Source organism: Aulonocara sp. 'chitande type north' Nkhata Bay, linkage group LG1, assembly GCF_057382095.1.
Source record: "Aulonocara sp. 'chitande type north' Nkhata Bay isolate Kocher_YH1m ecotype deep benthic linkage group LG1, A_spYH_male_GT1.1, whole genome shotgun sequence".
Classification (NCBI taxonomy): Eukaryota; Metazoa; Chordata; class Actinopteri; order Cichliformes; family Cichlidae; genus Aulonocara; species Aulonocara sp. 'chitande type north' Nkhata Bay.
In genome coordinates this window covers 18,999,884-19,005,883 of record NC_141344.1, presented here as the reverse complement: position 1 = coordinate 19,005,883, position 6,000 = coordinate 18,999,884, and positions in this window count along the sequence as shown.

Here is a 6,000-nt window from a genome sequence, read left to right as displayed (position 1 = left end):
GCCTTGCAGCCTGCGGGCCCTATTAGTTTGCTGCTTGGCTTAACACAGGAGAGAGAGATAATACTGTGGCACTTGAGGAGGTTGATTTGTTTGTCCCACAAAGAAAAGCAGCAAACTAAGGTCGTGCCCTGCCAACAATAGCCAGTCAGCCAACGAGGATAAGAAAGCTCCATCTATTCAACTCCTTTTAGTGCTGTGGTCAGCCCCAAGTGGCAAGAAAGTTTTCAATCTGAGTCCTCTACAAAATAAAAGCACTAAAAAAGAGATTAAAGAAGGTTTAATGTGAGTTTTAAACAAGAAAAAAAATCAAATTTAAATGTCAAAATGAGAACAGTTCTCTGCATAATGTTTGAATAAAATAAAATACAATAAAGAGGACTTTTAGCTCTGTGCTCCTGCTCCGTGCCAGGACTCTTTTTTTATTACCCCAGAGACTGAAGGAGGTCAAACCTGTGCTCTGAAACTTGATCTGGGCCAAGCATGGGCTGCATTTGCTTCATACATTCCAGCAGGAAAAATATTGACCCGCTGAGAACGAAATTAAAGATAGAGCCTCTGTTGACACAGCTGCTTTGACCCTGCACAGATTTTACCGGAGCACGAGGGAAGTCAGCGGCGATCATTACACAGCAGACTGATCAAATCGTCTCAGCCTCATCCAGGGGTTTCAGCGCATTTACTCAAATACTGCAGGACATGCAGTCGGTGGTTTGATTTACTCGACTGTTCATATTTTCCTTTTTTAATTATATATTTTAACATGACAGACAAACAGATGACTTTATCTGATTGCTCAGGTTGCTTGCATCTTGCGTCATGCAAAACTCCTTCAGGTAGTTCCCTTTCAGTCGATTCACTCGGTACAACACATAAGTATGGGATATCACGCCCTCGCGTGTCCTGGCTGAAGAAACCTTTATTCACGCCTTTACGGCAGATGACGTGTGATGACACGCGCAAGGCCCCGCCCGCACATATAGCCGCTGCCATCACCGTCATCCCTCAGTTCTTACGCTCTTCACCTCGCTGAGAACACCTCTGCTGAGTTGGGCTAGCTAGCTACTGCTAGTTAGCTCCGTTGTCTGCCAACTTGAACCTAGCTTAACTGCCCCTGTTGGTGTTAGCCTCCACCGCCCAGCTGGTGCGTAGGCTGCCCGCGGAGCGCTATTTTCAAGTTTTTCTTGTGCAGCGTTTCGCTTTGCGTTTTGGGAATGGACTCCAAACCGAAGCGAGCAAAGCAGAAATCTTCTGTTCGCCCCTGTCCTCAGGGATGTGGTTTCTCTTTGCACGACAGCGACCAGCACGATGCCTGCCCTGTCTGCCTGGGGATCGTCCACGCTAGGAGAGCGTTGACGGAGCCCGAAGCTTGTGCGTTTTGTCGCCAGCTCCGACGCTCGACCCTGGAAAGACGGGTGACGTTTGTGGAAAGAGTGCTGGGACGCTCGGCTGTCGCACGGCATGACCCTCTTCTTTCCGAGTCTGGAGCCCCGGCTTCGTCCGAGTCCGAAGACGAAAATTTTCAGGTCGATGTCCCCGCGATTAGCTGGGCTGACCACATGGAATACGTTGACGGGTTAGCCGATGACGGACCGGAACCATGCAGGAGCGCTGACGGGCTTCAGCCTGGGTTGAAGCCCGCCAGCGCTCCCCAGGAAGACGATGACGTGCTGGACATCGGCCTGGACATCCATGGTTTGTCGGAGGATGAGCAGGAGAGCTCATTGTCGACCCAATATGCCGCCGCTGCTGCGCCGGTCGGCCACGATGACACCTCTCTTTTCTCCCTGTTTCGCCGTGCCGCTGAGAAGCTGCAGGTGGACTGGCCCTCTCCTCCACCAGCTCGGAAGCCGTCGCGGTTTGCGGGTTTTTTCCTTCCACCGGAGCCCGCAACGGCCAAAAACTGCCTCCCCATGTTCCCAGACTTTCTCTGCGAGCTAACAGCGTCATGGGACAAACCTCTGTCTACCCGCGTCACTGTGCCCGGCTATGGACAGTACATGGAATTGGACGGCGCCGAGGGAGCTGGTTTAGCTAACCCACCCCCTATGGAGCCGTCTCTGGCTGCTTATCTGGCCCCGTCCCATAACCATGGTGTCGGTGGCCCCGCAACTCTGCCGTCCAAGCACTGCAGATTCTCGGCCTCGCAGCTGGAGAAGATTTATCGGGCTCAGGCCGGCACCGCTCGAGCCATGAGCTCCGTCACCATGCTCCAGACGTACCAAGCAATGTGCCTGGCGGAGCTTGGATCGCTGGTTCCGGAGGACAGCCCGCTGTCACCTCTTCTTAACGAGGTTAGAGTCACCACGGATTACATCCTCCGTGCGTCTCGCTGTGCAGCGCTCTCCCTGGGCAGAGGGATGGCTTCGACAGTGGTGGCGCAGAGGCACCTGTGGCTGACCCTCTCCGACGTCCCTGATAGAGACAGAGCTGTGTATCTGGACGCACCAGTGTCTGCGGCTGGGTTATTCGGACATTCACTTGAAGCCATTCAGGCTAGATTCGATCTGAGGAAGAAGCAGACGGAAGCTCTGCGCGACATCATCCCCAGACGCCAGCCCCAGCCCAAGCCCACTGCTAGCTCTCACAGGCCCGCCGCTCCTCTGACAGCTGGCAAGAGACCGGCGCCCACTGCTGGAGTGGGAGGGCCGCCGGCGAGAGCACGTACTCCGGCCCGAGCTCCACGCCAGTCGGCCTGGGGCAAAGGCCCTCCCCCGGGCCCCCGACGGGACCCGACGCCCAGGAGGAAGAAGCCTCAGCCCTCCTAGCTGTGATTGCGAGTGGGGAAGGGATCCGGCAGCAGGGAGACGCTGCTCTTACCCCTCTGTTGCCGCACAAGAGGTGCCGCTTAAGTTCTGTTCAGGTTGTCAGCCCCAGAAGGCGCTGCACTTCCCTATCGCGGTCTCCCAAGCACATAACCCCTGCACACGGTTCAGATGTGTTGAATGTTCAAGCGGCCACATCGAGTGTTCCCGCTGTTTTTCATTGTTATGCCCCGGAAAAGGTGCACCCAACAAAATGTATAAATGTACATGTTCCCATGTTGCAATCAATAAAGAGTGTTGTTTACTCTCAAACAATCTCAAATGCTCAACCTGCAGGCGAAATGAGCCAGGTCAGGCAGGGGATGCAGTCCCCTGCAGACACACTGGGGGGCGACGGCGCCCCGCCGTCAGTGCTGCAGGCCAGCCGGCTGGCTGCTCACTTCCCTCAGTGGCGCGCTTGCGCCCCCTCTCCGTGGGTGCTGCAAACCGTTGCCATGGGTTACCGGTTGCAGTTCCGGGTCAAGCCGCCTCGTTTCCAAAGAGTCGTGAACACGATTGTCAACCCCGAGGCAGCCTTGGTACTCAGAGAGGAAATACAGGCGCTATTACAGAAGAGAGCAATACGGGTGGTCCCCGCTTCGGAGACGGACAAAGGTTGGTACAGCCGTTATTTTGTCATTCCGAAGAAAGGGGGAGGGCTTCGTCCCATCCTCGACCTGCGAGTCTTGAACACGTACCTGCGAACGTACAGGTTCAAGATGCTAACACTCAGACAGCTCCTGAGTGCAGTCGGCCCGGGAGATTGGTTTGCGACAATCGATCTAACAGATGCTTATTTTCATGTCGCTATACACCCGAAACACAGGCAGTTTCTGAGGTTTGCATTCGAGGGCGTAGCCTACGAATACCTAGTGCTGCCGTTCGGGCTGTCGCTCGCTCCCCGCACCTTTACGAAATGTGCCGAGGCAGCGCTAGCGCCCCTCAGGAAGAGGGGCATCCGCATCTTGGCCTACCTGGACGACTGGGCTCTCGTGGCTTGCTCCAGAGAACAGGCGGAGACGCAGCTGTCGCGGGTTCTGTCACACATTCAGACACTGGGGTTCTCTGTGAACTTTCAGAAGAGCTCGCTAATCCCAGGTCAACAGATCGCTTTTCTCGGTCTGGAAATATGCTCTCTTTCCAGCCGCGCACGGTTGTCAGAGCACAGAGTGGCCGCGTTTCATCGCTGCCTCGCTCAATTTCAGCTGGGACGCAGACTGCGTTTCCAGACGATATTGCGCTTGTTGGGCATGATGGCATCTATGATCGCCGTAGTGCCGCTTGGGCTGTTGAAAATGAGAGCGTTTCAACGCTGGACTCTCTCTCACCGTTTGTGTGCTTCGCGTCACCTCCGGAGGAGGCTGCCGGTGACTGCGTCTTGCATGCTAGCTCTCCGTCCTTGGAGGGAGCCCGGGCTACTGCACCAGGGCTCTCGGATTGGGAGGGTGTTGTTTCGCAAGGTGGTGTCCACAGATGCTTCCCTAAGTGGGTGGGGAGCGCTGTGCGAGGGTGCGTCAGTGAGAGGGATCTGGTCCGCGGCTCAGCGCCAGCTGCACATCAACCACTTAGAGCTGTTAGCAGTGTTCTTAGCTCTAAAGCGTTTCCGTCCAGTCCTGCAGGGCCAGCATGTCTTAGTCAGGACGGACAATTCAACAGTGGTGTCTTATATAAACAGGCAGGGAGGAACACGCTCTCTTCCCCTGTTGCAGCTGTCTCGCTCTCTGCTGTTATGGTGCAGTGTTCATTTTCTGACTCTAAGAGCCACCCATGTCCCGGGCCACCTGAACCTGGGGCCGGACCTTCTCTCCAGGGGGGGTCCTCTGGTGAGAGAATGGAGGTTACACCCTTCAATAGTGGCTCAGATTTGGGATCTATTTGGCGAGGCGCAAATAGATCTTTTTGCTTCCAGGGTGAATGCTCACTGCCCCCTGTACTTCTCCATAATCGACCACGATGCACCCTTGGGCTTGGACGCGCTAGCGCACCAATGGCCAGACGTGCTCCTGTATGCATTTCCCCCAGTGGAAATGATATCTCCAATTCTGGAGAGGGTGCGTCGGCATTCCCTCTCTCTGATCCTGGTGGCCCCTTGGTGGCCCGCGAAGTCGTGGTATGCAGAAATAATCAGCCTGCTTGCAGCAAGTCCTTGGCAGCTTCCTCTCCGCAGGGATCTCCTCTCTCAGGCGGGGGGGGAAGTGTTTCATCCGCGCCCGGATCTGTGGCACCTTCATGCTTACCTGCTGAGAGGTTAAACTTGGTTGCTAAGGGTCTGCCACCTAGTGTGGTAGCGACGATTCAGAGCGCCAGGGCCTCGTCTACTAGAGGCTTGTACGCTTACAAATGGCGAGCCTTCGAGCGATGGTGCCAGGACCGCCACACTCTCCCATTTCAGTGCTCTATTGTGGATGTTTTGACATTCCTGCAGGAGCTGTTGGATAAAGGCCTTTCGTTTTCGACGATCAAGGTTTATTTAGCGGCTATATCTGCTTGTCATATCGGTTTTGACGGGGTGACACCAGGTGCGCATCCCCTCGCCGTGCGTTTTCTGAAAGGGGTTCGCCGGCTGAGGCCCGTGCTTAAGTCCAGTGTCCCGGCTTGGGACTTGTCTTTGGTGCTGGAGGCCCTTTGTGGCCCTCCGTTTGAACCCGTTGAGTCGGTAGATATGAAACTTCTTTCGTATAAGACCGCATTACTTCTCGCTTTGGCCTCGGCGAAGCGAGTGGGGGACCTTCATGCGCTGTCTGTGCATCCTGCCTGCACACAGTTTTCTCCTGATGGCCGCAAGGTCGTATTGCGTCCGAATGCCGCCTATCTTCCCAAGGTCATGCCTGCATCTTATAGTTCAATGGAGTTTGAGTTGCTGAGCTTTTGCTCCCCTCCTTTTGAATCTGAGGAGCAGAGGAGGGTGCATTCTCTTTGTCCGGTGCGTGCGCTACGCACCTACATTGAGCGCACTCGGGATGTGCGTTTGTGTGACCAGTTGTTTGTCTGCTTCGCTAATCCGAATAGGGGTAGAGCTCTGTCCAGACAGAGGCTGTCCCACTGGATTGTAGAAGCTATCTCGCTGGCATACAGCACCGGAGGTTTTGCGTTGCCCCACGGGGTGGGAGCTCATTCCACCAGGGGGATGGCGACCTCATGGGCTCTTTTTAGAGGGGTGCCTGTGGCTGATATTTGTGCAGCGGCTAATTGGGCGTCG